Source organism: Macrotis lagotis, chromosome 5, assembly GCF_037893015.1.
Source record: "Macrotis lagotis isolate mMagLag1 chromosome 5, bilby.v1.9.chrom.fasta, whole genome shotgun sequence".
NCBI lineage: Eukaryota > Metazoa > Chordata > Mammalia > Peramelemorphia > Peramelidae > Macrotis > Macrotis lagotis.
This window is the reverse complement of record NC_133662.1, coordinates 269037802-269063948: the sequence shown is the minus strand read 5'-3', so window position 1 is coordinate 269063948 and position 26147 is coordinate 269037802. Positions and strand designations below refer to the sequence as shown.

The following is a 26147-nucleotide window of genomic DNA, read 5'->3' as shown; positions in this document are numbered from 1 at the left end:
TACCATTTTTCATCATCTCTTCAGGGTATAGACCCAGTAGTGGCATTGCTGGATCAAAGGGGATGCACATTTTTGTTGCTCTTTGGGTATCATTCCAAATTGCCCTCCAGAAAGGTTGGATGAGTTCACAACTCTACCAACAATGTATTAATGTCCCAGATTTCCCACAACCCTTCCAACAATGATCATTGCCCTTTCTGGTCATATTGGCCAGTCTGAGAGGTGTGAGGTGGTACCTCAGAGATGCTTTAATTTGCATTTTTCTAATAATTAATGATTTAGAGCAATTTTTCATATGACTATGGATTGCTTTGATCTCCTCAATTGTAAATTACCTTTGCATATCCTTTGACCATTTGGCTTCATAGACCTTTACTGACTGAGTTACTAATAACTCTCTTGAGGAGAATAGAAGGGGATAGATTTTCAATTCCTGTAGGAACCATTCAAATGTATGAGATTTGGAGGGGTTTTTCATTATCTATTAGCCCAAAGGGATACATACATTTGGAGATGGAAGGAGGGACTTAGAGAGGTCTATTAGAAAGAGTTAAATTTGAGAAGTAATGCCAGGTTTTGGTCATCCAGACTCTAGGACCAGTGCTCTATCTACTATGCCACATAGCTGCCCTATAACTTATACTATTTATTAAGATAAGGTCAAAATATATTTATGATCTCAATAAAAAGAGAGATATTAAAGGAAACTTTGAAGAACATGGAGCATATTACTGATCCAGCTTGTGGATAGGTGAACAATTCACGAATAAACAAGGGATTAAGAGCAAAGTTAGGTATATAATAGTTAATTTTGATTACCTTAAATTTAAAAAAAAGTTTTGTACAAATAAATCAAGTATAACCATGATCAGAAGAAAATCAGAAAATTGTAGAAAATTTTTATAGAAAGTTTCTCAGAAAAAGATCTCATATCTCAAATATATAAAGAACTGCCACATCTGCAAAAATACAAGTCGATAAATGATTGCTAAAGGGTTAAAAGATATGCACTGGCAGTTTTCCAATAAAGAAAATAAAACAATTTAAAGTCATATAAAATACTCTAAATCATTATTGATTAGATATGCTTTTTACTCTTTTAAGTTATTTTTAACTGGATTATTCATATTTCCAAACATATTTGTGATGCAGACCACAAAAATATATAGGGAATTCAATGACACTTCGTCCCTTAAGAATAAGGAGCCTGGGCGTCTTAGTGGACTACTGGCAAGCTCCCCATGGACTTTGGGAAAATAAAAGGATAGTTTCAATACTATCCTAACTTTCTAAACCTTGCTATAGAGTGCCTGCTAAAAGTGCAATGTGAACCATTTGATTCTCATTAAAATTGATCTTTGCATGTAATTAGAAAAAATAAAATGAAAAGTGAAAAAATAAATATTACTATCTTTTTAAAAAACATCCCACCTTTTCCCCATATTATTCAAGAACCAGAGAACCATCCCTAAGATAAAGATTCATTTCAAGAAGGGGCTAAGGGAAAAAAAAGTAAGGCAGCTCAGCAAAATCAGTAATAGATCAAATAGGCTTTAATATGCTATGCTTTGTATCAAAATCATTGACCCTCACCTGTATGATATTGTTGAGGGGAATAATTTCTCCTACTTCTTCTTTGACATTCAATCTGAATTAATAAAAAAAAGAAAAAATAGAGTAAAGATAAAAATAATATTATTTTTCAGCATTCAGTTTGGATAGTTTTGTGAATGTACTTCTACCTTTGGGTGTTTTGGTTGTCAGTATGCAGGCTGTTTCCTTTCTTTCTTTGCTTCCATTTGCTTAGTTCATAAGGGTCTTTCTAGGTTTCTCTGTTTTTTCCATAATTTTTACAATACAGAAAAACATCATATTAATAGAATTTATTTAACCATTCCCTCCAGATGGGTATCTACTTCATTTCTCATTCTTTATCATCATAAAAGTTCTAGCTTCTTTGGAATATTGTGTCAATATAAGAATACAAAAGCTGATGGTTGAGTATTCCATGATTTATGACCAATGACAGAACTTACTGATCAAACAGCTTTTGTTCTTTCACCTTAAATGACATTGGAAGGGTTGGGTGGAGACCAAAGGGAGGCATTAATTAGAATATGGGATTTGTCTCCACCATGTGCATTTAAAGTCCCAGTATTCAGAATTGTTTCTTGCTTGCTAATGGGTGTAGTGGGAATTTTTCAATCTTTCATTTAGAAATTGCCCCCATCCTTGTTTATGAGTGCCATGGGAATCCCTTAATCTTTCATTTAGAAATTCTCTATGTTGAGTATAATTAACTGCACTTGTATTGTTTCTTTGAGCAATATAATGAAACTGCTCTTTTTATGTGGCTTGCTTCATCACGATCACTACTACATGATGTGCAGGAAATGCTTGTTTTATTTCATAAATTAAAAATAAATAGATAAAAATAAAATAAATAAAAAGTTAAAGATAAAAATAAACCCTATTCTTTCAGGTCTTTTGGTCTTGTACTTTATTTATTTAGGGTTTTGCAAGGAAATGGAGTTAAGTGACTTTCTCAAGGTCACAAAAGTGTCTGAAATCAGATTCGAACTCAGGTCATCTTGACTCCAGGGCTGGTGTCTATCCACTGTGGCACCTAGTTGCCCATGGTCTTGTACTTTAGACAGTTAGGGCATTGATGATCTATCATAGGTCATAATGACATGAAGATGGAAAAATTCATAACCATGTTAGAATAAGCCTTTAAAGAGTGAAAACTGGGGGGAGTTTTCGAAAAATTGCTTTCTTCACTCTGTTTCTTTTGTACATAGGTCAGATTTTCTGAAAAGTGAAGTAGCAAGCAGTATAAAAATTTAGTTTATTTTCAATTTATGGAATAAAGCAACATTTTCCATAACATAGCATAACAAAAAGATTATTGCACATGAAAGACCAATCTATTATGAATACCTTCTATTCCTTTCAAATATATAATAAAGTTTAACATGGAAATTTGTTTTTATTTTCTTTTTTCTCTCCCCCATCCCAGAGATGGCTATCATCATAAAAAAAATCATTATATACATCCTTCAATTTTTTTTCTCTAATTGCAGATAGCATATTCCTTCATATCTTGTTTGAAATTAATTTAGGAATTTATAAAAGTCAAAATGACTTCATTACTGAAAGCTGTTCTTAAAATGTTATTGCTATTATTATATACAACGTTCTCTTGATTCTCCTCATTTCACTATTCATTATTTCATGTAGGTCTATCTATGGTTTTCTAAGATCATCGAAGATCATCATTTCTTACAGAATACTAGCATCTCATCAAAATCATACAGCACAGTTTGTTTGGATATTCTCCAGTTGATGGGTAATCCTGTAATTTCTAGTTCTTGGTCACCATAAAGAGCTGCTTTAATTATTTTAGAACACATTGCTTCTTTTTTCTTTTCCCTTAATCATCTTTGGAAATAGGTCTAACATCTAACATAGAGGAAAAGGAATAGACAGTTTAATAATTCTTTAGGCATTGTTCCATATTGCTTTCTTTCTTTTTTTTAGGTTTTTTTTTGCAAGGCAAATGGAGTTTAGTGGCTTTCCCAAGGCCACACAGGTAGGCAATTATTAAGTGTCTGAGGCCAGATTTGAACTCAGGTACTCTTGACTCCAGGGCCAGTGCTCTATTCACTGTGCCACCTAGCCACCCCTCCATATTGCTTTCTAAAATGGTCAGCTGAGTTACAAGCCCATCAGTAATGAATTAATGTTCTAATTTCCCAATTTATTGCTTTCCACTCCTACCATTTTAACCAATCTGCAATGATATCTCAAGGTTGTTTTAATTTACATTTTTCTAATAAATAATGATTAGAGGATTTTCTCATATAACCATAAATTATTTTGATTTCATTACTGGAAAAAAATAATTTCTTCATCTCTTTTGATCATTTATCAAATGGGGAATGACACATCTTCTTTGAGTTTGTATAAGAATTTATACAAATTTCTTACCCTATTTGGGATATGAGACCTTTATTTAGAACTGTCTATGTTTCCTCCCAGTCTTCTGCTTTCCTTCTGACCTTGAATACATGTGTTTTATTTGTACAAAAGGTTTTTAAAATTGGATATAATTGAAATCGTCCATTTTGTACACCCACTCTGTTCTTTATTACTTGTTTATTCCCAAATTGTTCACCTATCTATGTCTGATAGCTAATATATAACCTTCTTTAATTTTTCTTTTAATCTTTCTCCTGATATCTGTATCATGTATCCCTTTTTACCTCATCTCAATAAATGATGCAAAATATTGATCTTTGCTCTAATTCTGCTGTATTGCTTACCAGTTTTTCCAACATTATTTTTTTAAATAAATAATGAATTCTTTTCCAAAATCTTAAATCTACTAATTTCTATAATCTTTGGACAGGTCAATATTAGCATTTCTACTTTCCAATAAAATCATAAGGGGCAATGCAGTATTATTCCTGTTGGACAATACTTCTGTTCTAAATTACTCAATGGTGGGAAACATCCATTTCATGCTACCTTTGACCTCTCCTGCCCGCAAAGCACATGATTCCTATAGATGATGTTTAATAAGTATTTGATATTTTGACAGCAAAGAAAACCTGATGCCAACTCTGCCTTCCAAGCTCAATGAAAGCCTTTCCCTACTGCACTCTATAATCCTTATTGCACACAGACTGGTCCTCTGAGAAAAAAATGATTAGGAACAACCAATGATTTAGGGAGATTTAGAGTTTTCCTAAAATCCTAATTTTATTAAGTTCAGTCTCTTGAAGGGCATTAATGATAATGAAACTGAACCTTATTGTTCAAATTCCATCCAGTCCCATTGGATATAAATTACTTGAATCAACTGGGGACATTAGTTGACCACTGGACTTGAATTTAGGAAGATGGGATTTCAAATCTGGCCACAGATATTTGACATTTACCAGCTGTGTGACCTTAGGCAAGTCACTTAATCACGATTGCTTCCCATGCAGGACCATCTCCAGTCATTCTGATTCATATCTGGTCACTGAACCCAGGTGACTCTGGAGGAGACAGTGAGGCAGGTGTCTTAGTATGGCACACCCTCAAATTCAGTTCATGTGCTTGTCATCCCTGATGCCATCGTCTAATTCAAGAAGGAAAGACAAGCATCTTCATCAACTTGAATAGACTTCTCAAGACGGGGAGTATTATGACTATAGAGATAGTTTTTCTTTCCCAACAGATCCTCATTGTAACATTCTTTTTTTGTTGTCTTTTTAATTGAAATTTAATTTAATTTTTTCCAATTTCATACTAAGGTAGTTTTCAGCATTCATCCATTTGATAATTTATGAGTTCCACATTTTTCTACCATTTTCTACCATTCTTCCCTCCCCTTCCCCATGACAGCACACAATTTGGTAAAAGTTGTTCTTATATGATCATGTTTAACATAATTCCATATTAGTCATGCTGTGAAAGAGTAATTTAAACTAAGAGGAAAAACTCATGAGAAAGAAAGGAAAACATAAAAGAAATTTTTTAAAGTGAAAATAGTATGCTTTGCTATTCATTTGCTATTCAGAATCCATAGGTTTTTGCTTTTCCCTCCTCCAGATGTGGTGGGCATTTTCCTTATTAGGTGTCTCAGGATTGTCTTTGATCACTAGACTTCTGAGAGGAGCCGCATCTATCATAGTGGACTGTCTCACAATGTTTTAGTTAATGGAAACAGCGTTCTCTTGGTTCTGCTCACTTCACTCAGTATCAGCTCATAAAAGTCTTCCCATAAGGTCTGGCCACTCATGAATTATAGAACAATAGTACTCCATAACATTTATATCCATAGCTTGTTCAGCCATTCTTCAATTGATGGGCAGTCCTCAGATTTCCAATTCTTTGCCACCACGAAAGAGCTACTGTAAATATTTTTGAACATGTGAGACTTTTCCTGTTTTTTATGATTTCTTTGAGATATAGACCTAGTAGTGGCATTGCTGTATCAAAGGGTAAACACAGTTTTATTGTCCCAAATTGCTCTCCAAAATGACTGGATCAATGTAGCATTCTATATTAAAGTTGCTTGCCACACTCCTCCTTTAAAAGAACACATAAACCTTAAGCCCATGGCAATATTTGTCTTTTTTCTAACAGAGAGATGGATTCGTCTTAATAATATAAAGATTAAATTGAGTCCTACTTCCCTCCTTTGGATTTTTCTTATTTTTTTCTGACATATAGATTTTGTAAACATATCCTTGAATGTAGGATTTGTTTATTCTTTATTTCTTCAGTTTCTAGCATAGTTTCTGAAACTGTGCTTAATAAAGCCTAATAATGAATTGGTTGATTCAGTTCAAGGTAAGGATAAACTAAAAATGTGACAGCTAAAAATCTATAACATTAAGAGAATTATTTTCCTGCAAATCTCATCCTTGAAAACAAATTGGATTCCATTCTAATTTAGAACAAAGATCTGATGCCCTCTTTTGTTGTTATTCAGAGGTGTCCAAACCTTTCTTGGGTGTTCTTGTCGGAGATTCTGGCTTGCCATTTCCTTCTCCAGTGCATTATAGAGATAAAGAAACTGATACAACCAGGGTTAAATGATTTGCCCAGAGTCACACTGCCAGTAAGGATCTGAGACCAGATTTGAAATCAGGAAAAGGAGTTTTTCTGACTCATCCCAGCACTCCAACCTCTGTGCCACCTAACTGGTATGGTACCTGTTTTACTATGTGCTTTATTTTTCATGGAAAAAGTAAAAATTTCAAAGTCCAATACATTTACACTTTTTGCCATTTAAATTCTATTACTCAGATCAATTATTTGTGATGAAAAATATGTTAATACAGTTGTAGCAGAATTGTGAAGATTGAGGTTGCTAATCTGTTACTTGTTAGGAGACAAGTAAATTATGAAATACTTTGATGATATTTTTGTCTCATTACTCAAAATTTTCAAAATGGAGACAACAAAGCTCTGGGTGGGAGGCTGTCATAAAAAAAATCATCTTATTGGACCAGTACCAATATGTACCGCTATAGGACAATATGTCAGCTTTTCCCTTCTGCTTTTCAAAACATCTCCCTTTAGTCTTAAGTAGGCTGAACGTACATGATCTATTTTAATCGTTTCACATTTATTCTAAGTGTGTATCCTGGGACAGAGTCCTAAAAGTAAAATAGCCTTTGTTCTCAAGGAACTTACATTCTGATTGAGGGGACACATACAGGATGTACATAAATTTGATACAAGGAAACCATGTCAAGGAAGATAGTGGTGGGGGGTTGTGTCCAGATGAAGAAAGGCTCAATGTGGAAGGCAGTACATGAAGTTCTGAAGAAAACTCAAGATTCTTAGAAGCTGTTACAGAACAGTGTACATAGGATGGGAAAGAACCAAGGCAGAGCTGTATGGAAAGAAAGTAGTATGTCATATATGAAGGACAAAGAAGTCAGTGTGAATAGACTATGAGAAGAAAGGAGAGGAGAAATGTGGACAAGTCTAGACTGGTAGGGAAATGAGGGTATGTTGAAATTCTTTTATTCTTTAACAACATTTTTCTTTTTAATAATTACATGTAAAGTAACTCATAACATATTTTTTTGAAATATGTTTCAAATTCTCTCCAACCCTTCCCATTCCCTTTCTGAGTTGGTAATTTGACATCTTAAGCATGTAAGATCAAGCAAAATGTATTTCTTGATTAGTCATGTTAGAAAAAAGACAAAACCCCACTAAAAATAAAGTGAAAATAGTGTTTTTCAATCTGCTTTCAGGCTCCATCAGCTCTCTCTTTGGAGGTGGATAGCATTTTCATCCCAAGAAAGGTCTTGGATCGTTGTTTTGCTGAGAATAGCTATTGATAATGACACAATATTACTATTACAGTATATACTGTTCTCTTGGTTCTGCTCACTCTATTTTGCATCACTTCACAAATGTCTTTCCAGATTTTTCTGAAAGTATACTGCTCTTCATTTCTTGTAGCACAATATTATTCCCTCTTGTTCATATGTCACAACTTATCTAGCCATTTCCCAATTGATAGCATCTTCTCAATTACTACACATAAGCATTCAAAACTACAACCACTGAAATTTCTATCTCAATATAATTATAGAGATAGGAACAGGACCTTCAGCTTCCTTGATATGAAGAACTCCCTCTCCCAATATAGATTGGCAATTTAAAAGTTTAAATATTACCTGAGGACAATAAGAGAAATGACTTGCTCAGAGTCTCATAAGAATGTAGCATTGAAACTCAATTCTTTCTGTCCCAAGGATTTTTAGACAGCAGGGAGGTGCTGCCATGGCAAGCACATGAGTTGGACATGAGTGAGGGGGGCTGTGCTAAGTCACCAGCCTCATTTTCTCCTCCAGAGCCATGTGGGTCCAGTGGCCAGATGTGAATCAGGATGACTGGGAATGACCCTGAAAGAGAAGAAATCAGGGTTGAGTGATACTTGCTGCTACAAGAACCAAGGTTTTGAAAAGTATCTTTGATTGCAGCAGGCCTGGGAGATTCTGTCACAAACTTCCTCAACCAACACAGGGAAGCAACATCTTGAAAACACCCAGTCTTGACTTTTTAGTATTTGCCAATTTGAAGGCCTAACTACTCACAAAAAAAAATTATCAGTTGGCTCTGTGAATGGGTTCTGTGACTTGGCTCCAGAACAGTTCTGATTTCAGTTCATATAGATGATCCTATTAATCAGATTCTTTGCCCTGCCCTTAAGAAGACTGGAAAGTATATGCCAGTAGAAAAACTAGTCTGTCCTATTTCTTATCACCTTTTCCTTATCAGGGGTGATCAGCAACAAGTGTTCTACTTTAAACACAATACTCAACATTTATATATTCCAGAATTTCTCAGAATCTTTGAATACTGACACTGTACTTCTCAAAGAATATAATGACTTTGTATGGTTTTCCTAGAGAATATATTGTGATGTGAATGGATTGTGAACTAACATTAGAAGGAGAGTTGATATTTACTTTGAGGTTTGAGCCTAAGAAAGGTAAAAGTAACCTAAAGGATATTTCTTGGTTAATTGTGGGATGGGAACTGAGCTAATCTCTGTAATTTTGACAATTACTGAGGATATTATAGACTATTCCCATTAAATTATCTTTGCAATTCTTAAGTTAAAATTTTGCCGAATAAGAATAGAGGGGAGATGAAAGCATCTGAGATGTATTACATCTAGAATCACTCACACACCATAGGAAATCTATATTGTATATCCCTTTAAGGTTACACAATTATTTATGGAGATAATCTCACTAGAGTCTTACAAGAACCCTGTGAAATAGAGAGAAGGAGCTATGATTATTATTTTTCAGTTGAAGAAACTGAATCTCAGAGAGAAAAAACCAGTTAGCTCATGACTATGCAACTAGTTAGGGTCAAAGGTCAGATCTGGACTCAGGTGTGTCTGATTCCCAGCACATCCCTCTAATCATGACATCATGCTGCCTTTTATGATCTCCCCTGCATAGCGTCATTGTGCTAGAAGGATTTAGGAGAAGAGAATTGATTTCATAGTCAATAATGTAAAAATATTTACCTGACTTTAATTCAGTTTAATTCAGTTAGTATTTATTGGTTGGAATACTTGAAGATGAGATCTCCTCTATGTTTTCTTTTTCTACTGCCCATCATGATGTCAGCATGTTACTTGCTAATCTGTTCCCATACCATTTGACACATTTTATCATTTGTTCAGTCCCTTAAAAAGTTCCTTAGTAAATCTAATCATGATTTCTGTGTGAGCCATCCTTAAGCCAGACTTGATAGGATGTCAATTTGCTGTAAGGAAATAGGACACTCACTATGTTAAAACAGTGCATTTGGATCTTACTTGGTGGTTAAATTCTAAAATCAATAAAGTAAAAATTAATATAGTCTTAATGACCCTTGAAAGTCCATTATGTTACCCGTAAAGTGTAATAAAATACATTAAATATCTAGCCAGAAATAAAATAATTTAAATGAAAGCAGCCTGTGTTCTGACACAGGAGACTCTAAGAACTTTGTCAGAAAACTGGAATGTGGATTTCCTTTTTTACTACAAGCATAATAGCAGAGGATTATTGCTAGAAAACTGAAAGAGAAATTAATTTATAAATAAGAGAAATTTGCTTAATAAAGGTTTTTGATTGAAGTTTCCCATTGCTTGCAGATCTTCTTCCTCCCAATCTCTGTGTGAGTCCATTTGATTTTTATTCAATATTTAAGGAATTTTTTCCTTTTATTTTGAGATGCATTAATTCTTTCATCCACTCATTCAATGATGATGATGATGATGATGTTTGTCCTTCATTCTCAAAGAAGATTGTGATATCAAGAAAGGTGATGCCATGTCATGCACATGAATTGGATTTGAGTGAGAGGGGGCTGTTCTAAGTCGTCAGCCTCACTTTCTGTTCCACTTCTGGGTCCACTGGCAAGAGATGAAACAGAACGACTGGAGATGGTCCTAGATGGGAAGCAATCAGGGTTAAGTGACTTTCCCAAGGTCACACAGCTATTGAGGTCAAATTTGAATTCCCATCCTCCTGACTTTGACCAGTACTCTCTGCCACCAAGCTGCCACCACTCATTCAATAAGCATTTATGAAATAACTATTATGTATAAGCTACTATGCCAGGTGCTGGACAGAGCAAAAATGAAATCACTCCTGCCCTCAAGCATTCCCATGCTACTGGTGCTAGTTCTTAAACGTAAGGATTGGTTGCTAGTCATCATTTCAAACACAGTGTAGTAGATATCATTTCCACATGGACTCAGGATACATATTATGGATTAATTATCAGTATAAGAAAAAGTAATGTATAACAGTTTTCTTCTTTTTTGTCCTTGAATTGTGAACCATGTGAAAATATAGCAATTTGTTTATTAAAATAAAACCAAGATAGACTCTGACTAATTGAGCCAGGTACTATAAATATATGGATAAAAGAGGGCAAAAGACAGTTGCAAGGCTATTGAATTAATGCATCATTATCAACAACAAATGCTCCAAATGTGGTGTCAAGATGTTATCCAGAAAATGTATCATTAGAAAAAGAATTCTGCCGGTCAGGTTGTGAAAGGGAAGGATTACAGATGGAAAGGTCAAGAGCTAAGCTAGGGCCCACAGAATATCAGAAGAATCAGATGACAATTTCCTAAGGATTTGTAGAGTATTTGTGGACAAGAATCACATAGGATGAGATTCCATGGAAAAGCTGAAATTCAAACCAGTAGCACGAAGGGAATTCTCTTACCAGTGAAATAATCAAATAAGCTAATATTTCATTACCTCCACTATAGCAGCTACTGGGGCAAAAACTCACTACTTGATGAAAACTTCCAGAACAACTGGAAAATAATCTGGTAGAAAATTGGCATGGACTAATATTCCGAACCATAAGCTCAAAATGTACATAATTTAGACATTAAGGATGATATTATGGGCAAAAGTGAGTAAAATCTTAATTATAGAAGAAATTACCTATCATACCTATGGATAGGTAACTAGTTCATGACAAGAAAAGAAATAAAGAGGTTCATGGAAGTTCAAATGAATAAAAAACTTTAAAAAGTTTTTTATATAAACAAACCAATGCAGCTAAAATTAGAAGAAAATCAAGAAACTGAGTGAAACAATTACAACGGTTTTCTCAGATAAACATCTCATCTCTCAAATATAAAGTAAGGTGGGAAAATACAAGCAAATGCATGGTCCAACAAAAAAAATCTATTGGAAACACAATAGAAATGACTGAAAATTATATTTTCTGAATTTTAATGACTAATTACTGAATTGAAATGTGGAATTAATAAGCAAATTTCATTCTGACAATGCTTAATGTTTATAATAAGTTATTCTTACTAGAAAATATTACTGAAAATAAGTATATCTTTTGTGATCAAGGTTTTTCTAAAAGATTTCTTTGAATGAGTTACAGAGCGGTCAACTTCTCATGAATTTTCTTTTCCTTCTTTGCTTGCTTCTTTCTAGCTTTCTTGCTTCCTTCATTGTTTCCTTCCTTCCTTCCTCTCTTTCTCCCTTTCTTTCTCCCTTTCATTGTCCCTCCTTCTTGAAAGTATTTATTAAAATGTATCCAAAATGCAGAGCACCATGCCAAACATCTAGAATACACTAAAACAAACCAGTCCCTGAATCTAAGGAGATTATGTACTTTTAAGCATGTATATATTATGCCATAAAGCAAAAGCATTTAGCAGAGGAAAACTTATATCACTAAATATTTATATCAATAAAATTGAGGGGGGAAGACCAAAGAATTGGTATGCAATTAAAAAGACTAGAAAAATAGCAATCTAACAATCCCTAATTAAGCACCAAATTGAAAATTCTAAAAAATTAAAAGTGAGATTATTAAAATTGAGTGCAAATAATTACTGACTTAAATAAAATGAAAAGTTGGTTTTATGAAAAAACAAGTTAGACAATTTATTGGTTAATTTGATTGAAAAAAGAAAGAAGAAAACCAAATCATTAATATTAAAAATGGAAAGGATAATTATGTCACTAACAAAAATAAAATTAAAGTAATTTTAAGGAGTAATTTTGTACAATAATATGCTAAGAAATTAAAGTGAAATGCAAAGATATTTATAAACATAATTAACCTAGATAAGCGAAATAGAACTAGAATACCTAAATAGATCTGTTTTAGGATGGTCATAAATAAATTTCTGAAGAAAAAAAGCACTAGAATCAACTGAATTTTATCAAACATTTAAAGATGAACTAATTCTTATAGTACAAAAGTTTTTTTGAATAACAGACAAAAAAGGAATCCCACCAGATAGCTTTTATGAAACAAATATAATACTGATACCTAAACCAGGAAGAGTAAAAACAGAGAAAGAAAATTATGGACAAATTTCTTTGATGAATATGGATGAAGAATCCTAAATGAAATCCTGACTGAAAAATATCAACATATTGCAAAGATTATACAATATGACCAAGTAGCATTTATACCAGGAGTGTAGAAGTATTTTAACTTGAGGAAACCTATGAACATAATTGAGTACATCAATAATTAAAATTAAAATCATATAATATCAATAGAAACAGAAAAGCTCTTGATAAAATACAACTCAGTTTTATTAAAAAAACACTTGAAAATATAGGTATCATTGGATTTTTCCTTATCATGATAAAAAGCATTTTCTATATTTTTTTAAAAAATTTTGTTTATTTAAGGCAATTAGTTTAAGTGACTTGCCCAAGGTCATAGAACTAGGCAATTATTAAGTGTTGGAGCTCTAATTTGAACTCAGGTCCTACTGACTCCAGGAATGGTGCTCTATCCAATGTGCCACCTAACTGTCCTGATAGAAAGCATTTTCTACTATGATCAGTAAGTATTATTTATAATGGGGATAATTAGAAGCCTTCTCAGTAAGATCAGATGTGAGACAAGGATGCCCACTGTCATCAATATTTTTCCAATATTGTATTGGAAAATATAACAATAAAAGAAGAAAAAGAAATTGAAGGAATCAGAAAAGGGAATGAGGTCAAAAAACTTTCTCTTTTTTGCAGAAAGTAAGATAATATACTTGGGAAATTACATAAAGTCAACTAAAAAGTTAATTATGTATCATTATTATGCACATATATCATCAACATCCCTTTATATCACCCCCGAAAAAAAAAACCTCTGCAAGAGGAGATAATAAGAGACATTCCATTTAACGTAACTTTGGGCAGCATAAACTACTGGGAGTAGAGCTGCCAAAACAAACTAGAAAAATATATTCATACAAATAAAATCAGATTTAATTAATTGGAGAAATGTTCATTGTTCATGGGTAGGTAGAACCAATTCAAATGACAATTTTACCTAAACTAATGTATGTATTCATAGGTGAATGAATTGGCATGAAAAAATGCCATCTCAATTAAATTACCAAAAATTATTTTACTGAAATAGAAAAAATAAAAATAAAATTCATTTGGAATGACAAAATCCCCCAAATATCAAAGAGCTAATAAAAATATAAAGGATGCTTAATGATACCAGATCTTACATTAATCATAAGGCAATAATTATTAATACTCTCTGGTACTGACTAAGAATTAGAAAGATATACAATTTGCAGCAACAAATAAATGCAACAATCATATGTGCCAAGTATAAAGAGAAGATTTTAGGATCAGAATTCATTATTTAGACAAATTGTTGGGAAAACTGAAAAACAGTATGCCAGAAATTGGACATAGGCTAATATATTATGCCATTTATGAAGATAAGGTAAAAATAAATGCATGAGCAACATGTAAAGAGAGATTTTACAAAAAAAAATGGAGAACATGAAATATATTACATATCAGACATGCATAGATGAAAATTTTATAAATAAAGAGGAGATAGAGAATAGAGTGAGTTGTAAAATAGATTAGTTGTATTACATTAAGTTAAAAAGATTTATTGTAGAATAAAACAAATGTAGTCAAGATCACAAGGAAAGAAGAATATTGAGGATAAAATTTTAGACAGTTTCTCAGATATATATCTCAAATACATAAGCAACTTTATAAAATCTATAAGAAGATGATTATTCTGCAATTTATAAATGATCAAAATATATGAATAGGTAGGTTTTTTGTTAATTACATCAAAACTTTATAGTCAGATGAGAATATAATCTAAATCGTTATTATTTAGAGAAACTAAATAAACTTGAGATATGAATTCATACTCATCAGTCCGAATAAAATGAATGAAGGGGAAAGCAACAAATCTTGGAGGGGATGTTGCAAAATGGGTACACTAATTCATTTTTGGTGGGATTGCGAACTGATCCAACCAGTTTGGAGAGAAATCTGGGATTATGTCTGAGGAGTTATTATACTGCCCACATGTGACCCAGAGACTACTAGGTTTATTTCCAAAGATGCTTAGGGAAAATGAAAAGAATCTCTATATTCGAAAAGAAATTTAGTAGTTCTTTTTGTATTAAAAAAAAGAAGTAGGAACTGCAGGTAAACTTTTTATTTGGGGTTTGGTTGAACAAGTGATATTTTATTGTGATGGAATACTATTCTGCTATAAAAATGATGATCTCAATGATCTTCAAAAAAAATGGATAGACTTGCATGAAATAGTGAAGAATGGATTGGACAGAGCCAAGAGAATGTTGTATCTAGTAACAGCAATATTGCTTTATGAACAACTTTGAGTGACTAGTCATTTTGGTTGAAGTCATAATGATTGAAGTCATTTTGATTATAAATACACAAATTAGCTACAAAGAAACATAAGGAAAGAAGATGCTACTGGCATATAGGGACAAAACCCTGATAAATAAAAGTATGTATAGAATTATGTATATATATGTATGTATATATGTAAACACATATGTGCATTTAATGTTAATCATCTCTTAATTCTGAGGAGAAGAAAAAAAGAAAAAAATTTACAGGGTAATTTTATTATATATTTTAAAGGAATATAATAATAATGTACATAAGATATATTTCCTGTGTAATCATTTTTATTACATTATGCTTTGGAAATGATAGTATTATTCCCTAAATAAAAAATAATAAATGAAAAAAATGAAAAAGGGACAGGCTCAAGACCAATATATAGACACAATTTCTGATATCCATTGATCTAATGAAATTCTATCCCTGAGTGCATATCTATTTTTTCCATGTCTTTGACAATAAAATGAAACATTAATGTGCTGAGATTTATTGGATCACACCTATTCCATTTTTCATCTCGAAGTTTAGTCTTCCTGTGATCTGTTTCAGCTAAGGGCCGGACGTATCAGCTGCTGGTTTTTAATTATTCATTAGCATTATTTACATGAAGAATAGAAATCTAACTATTCAGGGCAAATATCTTAACCCAGTCCCTGATCTCATGCTTCTAATCTGTGAAAAGCTAATGTTCATTTGCTTTCAACTTGTTTATCTGCAAAATTCAAAAAGCAAGAGATAAAATACCAAGTGAGCTCCTAAATACCATATTATTTTCTGCTCTGACTGTCCCTAGCCTTCTGATAATGTTGTTTTTATGACTATTTCATATCTAAATCTGATAAAATGCTTAGTAATCCAGAGTTTGCTAATTTTGCTCGCCCCACCCCAGGTGAATGATTGAGACCTCTTAAAGAGGTAGCTAATCAAATGAAATCAAATGAATTGGAATGCAATAAGAAAATAGTTAATTGCAGTGAGGTGAGTGCCTCTCACAGGCTTCTTTTGCCTGAAATATTATTTGCATATTTCAAACCTAATTTAAAATTATGAGATGTTCTTCAATTCTGTTGCTAAGCAACATGTGCAGGTGCAAACTGGTATTGATCATCTTTTAGAATGGCATTTGATATACTAGCTTAAAGAACCCTGGTTTTTTGCTTTCTCATGGCTTCCTTAGGACACTCCAAGCGGAATGACGTTTGACCTTATACTCTTCAGTGAGATGTCCAAGTTCTGAAATCGAGTTGACAAACTGTCAAGAAAGCCTGACATTCATAAAATGCTAGAACCAAAGGGTTACAAATGGCAGGACCTTCAGAGATGATATATAGCCTTCATGCGACAGGTAAGGAATTGAGGACTCAAGAAAGTAAAATGATTTGCGCAGTGATGGCAGTAAACCATCAGAAGTATGATTTAATGCAGGTACTCTAATTCCAGAGACGGTTCTCTTGGCACTCTCTTTGTAAAATATAATGGCAGAAAAAGAGCACAATTACAGAAGTGCTAATTAATGAGACTAGAGAGAGATTTTTGTCTGTCTATTAGACTCAGTCAAGCTTTTACTTATTTATGTACATGGGATGCCACCCCAGAATAATATTTTAATCACAATGACAGAACATGTTCATGCAGTGGTATGATTTTCAAATGAGCTTGATCCTCCCAGAAGCAACCCCTCCCCCCCAAAGATAGGCTTGTATCCAGTTATACTTGTCTTATAGGAGGTGGAACTGAAAGTTAGAAAAGTTAGGCAACTTGTCTTGGGTTACAGACTGTGATGGTGGAACCGTCAATTCCATGTGTGGGACTTTAATTACAGCAAATGGAAAAGATATGAATACTGTGGACAAGTTCATTTACCTCAGCAGTGTCCATTGCAGGGAGGTACACATTGACAATGAGCTGACACTCACATTGCCAGAGCTAGCTCAGTATTTGAGGGACTGGACAAGAAAATATGGGAGAGAAGGGGTATTAGACTTACTACTGAACTAAAGGTCTACAGAGACATTGTGTTGACCTCATGGCTGTATGCCACGTCTAACAGCTCCCCACCAGGACACTGAAAACTGAATTGCTTTCATTTAAATTGTCTTAGGATGATTCTGAAGATCACCTGGCAGGTCTTTTCTCAAGTTAAACTTCCCAGCATGCCAACATTGCTACAGGGTGCAGCTGTGATGATCTGGTCATGTTATTAAAATACCAGATGTCCACTTGCCAAAAAGACTTTTATGGGGAATTCATACAGGGCAAGTGCTAACAAGGGTTTTGTTTCTTCAATGTGCTCACTTTCTCTGTTTTTCTGTCACTTTCTGTCTCTGTCTTCTCTCTCTCTCTCTCTCTCTCTCTCTCTCTCTCTCTCACACACACACACACACACACACACACAAACCAGAAAGCTTTTAATAAACATTTCTTGAATTGTCAGACATCCTTGAGAGAACTAGATTTGAATTTGAACTCTGAAACCTACTAATCCTGTGGTTCTGGGCAAGTCACATCTCTTAAAGGTCATTTTCCTGTACAAAAGATGGGGGAAAATTCTTTACTCTCTGCTTCACAGTGTTATTGTTAAAAAAACAAAGTGGTGCTTTTTTACATTAAGATAATTATTATTGGCATGTCTTCTATACACCTTTCTTTTCCTGTTGTAGGGAAAAGTTAATTTTTATTCCATCATGGTGGAAACAGTCTGATATACACCTTTCTTTTCCTGTTGTAGGGAAAAGTGAATTTTTATTTTGTCAAGGTGGAAAGAGTCTGGTATCTCATTTAAAAGTTATTAAAATGCTATTTCCTGGACCACAAGAATGTGAATGAATAGGTTTTTTGTTTTCTGCAAGGCAATGGGGTTAAGTGACTTGCCTAAGGTCACACAGTTAGGTAATTATTGTCTGAGGCCAGATTTGAGCTTAGGTCATCCTGACTCCAGGGCTGGTGTTCTATCCACTGCACCACCTAGCCATCCAACGAATAGGTTTTTTCATAGTACTCCAAAATTTTATCTGAAGATAATGAGATTAAAAATATACAACCACAGATTATCATAATGAAAGAAATAGTAAGTCAGTTGGCTTTCTGGATAACATGCTAATACTCTATTAGAGTTTGTTCTTTTTTCCCTTTATAATACATAAATAACTGTTTTCATAAACACACTATGTAGATAAGATGAAAAGAGAGGTAACTATGCCCGTTGTTAAATTTGTGAATACAAAAAGGTTAATTTTAATCCATTTGTGATGCACTTCTTCCATGTTAAATTGTGGAAAATTTAAACTAAATAGAAAAGAATTAACTAAAAATCCTCCAAGATATTATAATTTCTGCCATCTCTTTCCAAATAGTTTAAGCAACTGGTCATAGTAGAACTGCTACAATCAAGTGACAAATTTATATTTAGGACAACCTAACCCAAATGTGGAAAAAGAAGGAAACATTGATTAAAAAATGATAGTAAACAATAAATTATGTTTCAGTGCAGATAATTAGCTATATACAGTATAATTTAAAATCGAGTGCTGAAGACTGCTGCTGTTGATCTCTTAAAACTATGGCAAAATATAAATAAGGTACCCAAGAGAGGATGGTTGAGTCAGCTGTGGCTCAGAACACAGACTGGTGTTTTTCTTTTATTTCTTTTATTATCACAGCTTGAAATAAATTCCATCAAAGTCTTCTGCTAAGTATGCAAGAGATGGCCAGGGCTAATTCCAAAACCATTTCTCTTGATTGCCAACAGACATGGTCACAGCAGAACACATGTGTGTTCCCCACAACCTTGAGAGATTCACTTTGAAAATCTTCATCCAGTCAAAATAACGAAGGTGTAACTTATCATTTTTGTCTATGTCCTTAAGATATTGGCTAGCTTGCTGGCAGAACTGTAATCTTGCACATGAGTGAAAGAGTCCCCTCAGATATAATTCTCATAATTTTCCCTAGATGGACTTAGTACAACAGGGACTGTATCAGCCAGAAAAGCATTGTAGAGTTTTTCAGTGATGTAATTTCAAAAGAAAGGTAAAATTTACAAGCAGATATGGTAGGAATCAAACTTTTATCATTCACATACTCTCCATAGGCTTGTCTACAGGTATGGATTTCAATGCTTTTACTCAGTTGGCTGTGATACTTAACTCTTGCATGCTGGGGATTCCAATACTGTCCACCCAACACACCAGCTTCTTCTTGTTGGGCACTTCAAACACAGAGGAGCTTGTGCTTACTGTCATGAAGCCATGAGGCATTTGTGTATCTGAGTCACCGCAATAAGTCAGAGTTAGATTGAAGAGGTGTTCAATGCCGCTCTTCTGGGGGGGGGGGGGGGTGAGTTGGAGACTCCAAGTTCATCTAAATCCCCTTCTGGAACATCCAAATAAAGATGTGTGTCAATACAGGTAAAGAACTTGAATGGGCATTATTATATTTATTGTGAATAGGTAACTGAGCAAATTTTTCCCGTATTTCATTCAAGAATTCCTTCTGTATATGATATTTGTGGCCATAGATCCTATGTGTTTTACAGAACTACAGACCTGAGAAACAGGCTGTAACTGGGGGCAGCTAGGTGGCGTAGTGGATAAAGCACCGGCCTTGGAGTCAGGAGTACCTGGGTTCAAATTTGGTCTCAGACATTTAATAATTACCTATCTTGTGTGGCCTTGGGCAAGCCACTTAACCGCATTGCCTTGCAAAAACCTAAAAAACCCAAAACAAACAAAGAAAACCAGGATGTAACTGCAATCATTTGACATGGTACATCATCTTTGAGCTTATAAATAAGGGGAGAGAAAAAGACTGAAGCAAGTGAGAGAGGATGAGCTGCAGAGGAGGGACCAAAGGAATGTGTCTATATTTCCATTTCCTCAGAGTTGCCCAAAAATAAAAATGTGACTGCCTTTGGAGGATCTGAGTTTTCCATCAATAGAAGTCTTCAAGTAAAAACTGGATGACTTCCTATAGGGATGTTGAGTCTACTCAAGTACAGATGCTAGTTCATGTGGGGACCTTGCCAGCCCTGGGGTTACAACTCACACACTTGTGTATACTTTTGAGTGGATTTTACATGAACAGTTTTTATCTCTATAAGAAAACAGCATATTTCTCCTTTCTATATAGTTAACAATACTAAGATTAAACATTATTATCATTCTGAAAAAAAGTGGTGTGTCAGAGATCAAGGACAATCCTGGGAGACCTGCTATGGACGATGCTATCTTCACCCAGAGGGAAAACTATGGAACTGAATGAATAGCAAATCATACCATGTTCACTTTCTAAAACTTCTTTTTTGTTTTTCCTTTCTTTCACATGGTTTTTGCTTATCCCTTAGTTCTAATTCCTCTTTTACAACATGACTAATATGGAAATATATTAAACATAACTATAAAAAATTAAATTAAAAAAATCAAATCAATTTAAAAAAAACCAAGAAAGTGGTGTGGAACAGTGAAAAGTCCAAAAGGCAATGCACTTTACTAAGTTGTAAGAAGGTAAGTTCAAAAGCAAAGAGCATCAAAGATCATTCACTATAATGGGGGCATGGGAGATTGAATCTGCTTAAGAGAGTGGTAATCGGGGGAGACTTCTTTGATCTAGAATATTACAGAGATCATTAATGGGATTACAAAGTAACAAAGACAGAATGGACTTGAACTTCAGTTGGTATTTTTTATCCAGTGCAATGGACCACTCCAAATCCATGAGTTCAAATAAACAGTCCTGAAATTACAATGACTTTTCAATATTTTTGGGCAGAAATATTTCACAGTGTTTAAAAGCAGTATACAAATATACCCAAATACTGATAAATGCCCAAACAAGAAGGTTTAAAGGAGGTTCCCTGAGGTCTCATGATCCTCTCAAATTCCTACATACAATAATGTACTCCTCTAAATGTCTAGAATGAAGGGCAAAACAAGTTGCACAGTTATGTCAATTAATTGGGAGGGCCAACATTCACTGAAATTGCCCCAGTTTTGCCCCATCACAACTTTGCTCTCCTGCCATGTTTGGTGGGTATGGGTGGAGTTAGCTCATATATCCCCAGTCCCACAAATATCATGGCCCACAACACGCCTCCCCCAAGTTCTGTTTTCAAATATCAATTTTATAAACCTGGTCAGGGCATCCTGCTCCTTCATCCTTACAACAAAGCCAATAGAGCCACAATAAAAATAGTCAAGGGGCTTCATTTTGTCATTGTCCAATCATTAGAATTATTAGAAGTTTTAATTATGTAGAATGCAATAGGTACAACTATAAAAAACATTGAAAATTTCTTTAATAAAGCTCAGAACACATTATATTAGAATCAAAGGATAAAATGTAACTCCCCTTCTGAAGGCAGACATTCTTCCCCACTTGCTACCCCAAGGTTAACGCTTGATGTCAGGGACATTTTGGTTTTAAGTATGTCTTCAGTATTTAACACAATGCCCATCTTTCAGTAAAGGCTTATGGAATCGAATCCAAATGAACAAAAGGAAGAAACAGCTTCTATCTACAAGGAAAGGCTGTTAAACATGATGGGCTTAGACAAAATAATTTACTTAAGCTAATAAACTCTCAGAAGAAAAAAAACCTCCAAAGTTATAGAGAGATGACAGAGAAATAGTAAAGTTATTTATTAAGCAGTAACTCTGTGCTTTGTGCTTTGTTCGCAATGATGAGAATACAAAGACTCCTTGCCACAAGAAGCATCTTTTCTGTAGGGTAAGACAACACTTGAAAGTGGACATTGGACAAGCAACAAATGAGAATAAAAAGATGAGAGACAGAAGGAGGGATGGAGAGAGGGAGAGAGAGAAAGAAAGAGAAACAGGGGCAGACAGAGCCAGAGGGAAAGAGTGAGAGACATAGATAGATAGAGAAAGAGAGTGAGAGAGAGAAAGAATGGGAGATAGAGAGATGAAGAGTCAGAGACAGAGACAAAGAGGGACACACACACACACACACACGGAAACAGAGAAGCAGACAGACAGAGCACAGAGTCCAAAAAAGAGAGAAAGAGAGAGAGAGAAATAGAGACAGAGGCAGAGGAACAGAATTAGATAAGGAGAGAGAGGAAAAAAACAGAGGGAAAGAGACAAGGAGACAAAAGACAAAGAAGGAGAGATGTAGAGAGAACAGGAATGAGCGAGAAAACATATTCATCATTTGTTGCTCATTGACCTTTCAAACTTTCTTATTATCATTCACCTTGTTGTTTCTTTTTCACAAATGATTGCTTTAGATAGGAAAATGGCGAGCCAGTGGGCTCATCCATAAGAGTAACTCAAAATTAATGTTAACAATCTACATTGCCTGACAACAATGATACACACTTAGCAAACCTTAAATTTCCTCTCTGGGTAGAAGATAATTAAAATGAATTAGATTTAATATTTTGAATAATTTTTTCTTATTTGATTCCTTTTGAAAAAGTATAAGTGCATATGTTTACAGAGGTTAATTACATGATTCATGCTATAAGGGAATTCTCTAATTCCAACGTCCCTAAAATGTTAACATGGTTTTGTATGTAAATATTGACAATTAAATTTACTCAATGAATAAGCCAGAGCAGTTTCACTAAAATGAACTATTCATCAGTTAAATAATATAAGAATTTTATGCATGATCTGATTTATTTCTTAAGTGATGAAGTGGGATCATCTTATATCATAGGTTTAAACTTATGACTCTTTCCTACAGGGCATGAACATGATGGTCTGAGAATAAAAAGGGCAACAATTGCACTGTGTTGTACATTTATGTCTAAATATACAACACTACCCATATTATTTTAGACCCATAATAGCTTGTAGAATAGTCAATATACTAGAGGGGTGGCATACATTTGAATCTTCCAGTGAAAAAATTAGCAATCTTTGCAAGTCTCATATAAAGTCTGAAGCAACAGTGTATTTTCTCTTCCCATGCTGAGACAATAGAAGGATTAATGAATGCTGAAATGAATTTTTAACTCCTTTGCAGGAAAGGAGACCAATTAGGAAGTATCTGAAATCATCTAGATGGGAGTTATTAGGGACCTAGAATAAATTTGTTATCGTGTGGGAGTAAAAATAAGGTTAGAGATTCCACAGTTCTAAAGCATATGAAGGCACAGAACAATGGGCTGAAAAAATGTTAGGTACGTTTCCTTCATTCTTTAGATTTTTATTCTGGTTCAAATGAATATTTATTACATGTGATATAAGGACTTTGGAATTTCTTACTCTAAGTCAGATAGTGTCTGCACTAGGTTATGATTTCTATTCAAACAAATGAGTTGAAAAGACAGATTTAATCTGTAGATTCTTTGCCTGAGCTTTGGTCCTTAAATAGCTTTGGTGGGTGGTAATGTTGACTATGATTAAAAATCTGTCAGATTAGACTTGTTGGAATTGGAGTTGTCAAATGGTATGATAATATATGGGCAACAAGATGGCAAAATTAACAACAAAAGTTCATGGCAAAGAAAAGCTTACCATCAAAAGTCCACAAGAGTCCCACAGCCATTAAACCATGAACATGTAAGACAGGGAAAGAGCAATTCCAGTCATATTAAACATATTAGCAAGCTGAGTCTAGAAGGAGCAGACCAAGTAGGAGCAGCACACTGGCAGCGTCTCGGAAGCATTGGAGGTTTCATTTGCTTCGCCTTATGAACCATTCCCTCATGTGTCATGCCTATAGGAATTCTTTACATTCCCCTGATAATATTTCCCTTTATGAGATTGTAGACTAAAGAATTTTGTGCTTTTTTTTTACTGTGCTATTTTGCTAAGTATCTTTGTTTTGTACTAATTGTCTCTTCTGGCTGACTGCTCAAAGTAGACATGTTAATGGAGTTTGGTTTTTGAATGGATGTGGCATATTGGAATAACTTGAATGTGCCATAACTCTTCTGGGTGTTCTACATACTCCAGATCCTATGTTTTATTTGTGTAAGTATGTTTTAGATTCTATATCTGTCTCTTTCTATCTTTATGTGTATATATAGACATATGTAAACACAAATATATATGTATTTATATCTATATCTCTCTATATGCTCACTGATGAATGGCCTAGAGGATCTGAAATCCAGGAGATCTGTACAAATTAATGCTAACAATCAACATACTTAAAACTCACTTACCCCTGACTGTTTAATTCTCTTTCTTGAGACCATTCTCTTTCCATGGAGTGCGATGAGAGCAGAGCTAAGTCCGGTGATAGCCGGTCTTCCACTCACGTCCACTCTCTGAGAATATAATTTGTGAAGAAATAGAAAATGTGCCTGGGCTTTGGATATAAGGGATATTAAAACTCAAAGGTAGAGTGAGCTAGAAGGGACCTCTTAGTTTCTCTAATTCAGTAACTCAGTTTACATATGAGGACACTGAGGCACAAGTAAGTTAAGCAACTTTGCCATTGTCATTTAATATAAGCACCAAAGGCTAGATTGGAACCTGACTTTAGTGCCAGTCCTCTTTTTTTTAATATACTATGATAAGGTACATGAAACCTTTTATTTGTTGATTAAATGTGACAGCACTTTTCTTGGCAGCAAGATAACACTGAGGCAGGCTATTTAAGAGAGAAAACAATACAAAGTGTATTGGGGAAAAGACCCTGCAATTCTGTCCTCACAGAACATTCAGCTGAAAAACTAAAGAGAGGGTAAGGCAGTAGCACATGTATGGCATGGCTGTCAATAGTTGGCCTCAGGTCCTCGACTACTTGCCCTTTGCCATGTACAAATAATCTCAAATGTACATGTACAAATAATACAAATAACAAAGATCTCCTGCATTTCAGTTCCTCTGTCCGTTCTGCTTCAATGGGGTGATAGGTCTGGCAGGAAGGAGATGATCGGTCATTGGTGGGTAGGTTCCCCTTCAGGTACATTGTCTTTTTGAGGGTAGTGGTCACATGCATCAGCACAGGCCAACACAATCCACACAATTGACATCATAGATGATAGCACCAAAGCCTTGGAATAGTCTGATCATTAGTCATACGAGTTCTCATAGTCCTACATGTTCTGCCCAGTTCCATACTCACATAATATTTTATGTTTGAATTCACACTCCTAGGAACTTGTGGGTATGTTTACACATATAGAAACACACATATACATGCCTTCATGGCTGTTTACTTTATGTGCAAGTGCATGTATAGATGTATATGTTTGCACATACATATCTGTCTAAATATATATGTGTGTGTGTGTGTGTCTAGGATTTGGAGTACCCCCCTGGCTACTTTTTGCCACAATATTCTTGTTATAGAAGCCCCATAAACAGCTTTTAAAAAATAACAGAATTATGTTGCTTTACTGATATTGAGGAGCATAGCGTATGGGAACTGTAAGCAAAATGAGCTTTCTCTCCCTGCCCCCCAGCTTCTCAAAATGACTCGTTAATAGATTTTGAGGGGAGGAATGTTCAACTCTGCTCTGACACTCAATCCACCATGGACGTGGAAAATGGGGAAGGAGCCTTAGAGCAACTTCTATTCTTTTACCTTCTTGGGTCCTCCCTTTTAAGCTACCTTCTATTGTCTTGTATGTGCCTATTTTGTCTTTATTCTCTTTATTGTCTCTCTCCTCTCTCTGTCTCTGTCTGTCTCTCTCTCTCTCTCTCTCTCCCTCCCTCCTTGTGTCCCTCTCTCTTCTCCTGTCCTTTTCTGTCACTAAACACATCGATTTATAACCATGTACATATGTAATGTGTTCATAGACATAAGCATACAAGAGAAACTAACATGTTTTTGTTTGCTTCCATGTTCAACTATCAGCTCTTTGCCAGGCATTCTAGTTTCCTTTGTTGCATCTGTATTCCCAGAGTCTGGCACATGCATCATAAGTGTTTGTAGATTAATTGTGCTATTGAAGACAAGCCCAGTGACCTGAGAATCAAGAGAAATGGGCTTAGT

At 34.5% G+C, this 26147-nt stretch overlaps 1 long non-coding RNA gene and 1 pseudogene across 1 annotated transcript in view; one reads left to right on the top strand and one right to left on the bottom strand.

Annotated features, from left to right (window-relative positions):
• The first annotated feature begins 7413 nt into the window (after positions 1-7413).
• Positions 7414-26147, top strand: part of LOC141490226 (uncharacterized) — a 60265-nt gene continuing 41531 nt past the window's right edge. The window contains exons 1-2 of the long non-coding RNA XR_012469098.1: positions 7414-7513; positions 16411-16578. This is a non-coding gene — a long non-coding RNA (uncharacterized LOC141490226). The remainder of the gene's footprint in view (positions 7514-16410; positions 16579-26147) is intronic.
• Positions 18947-25148, bottom strand: LOC141487984 (4-galactosyl-N-acetylglucosaminide 3-alpha-L-fucosyltransferase 9-like; annotated as a pseudogene).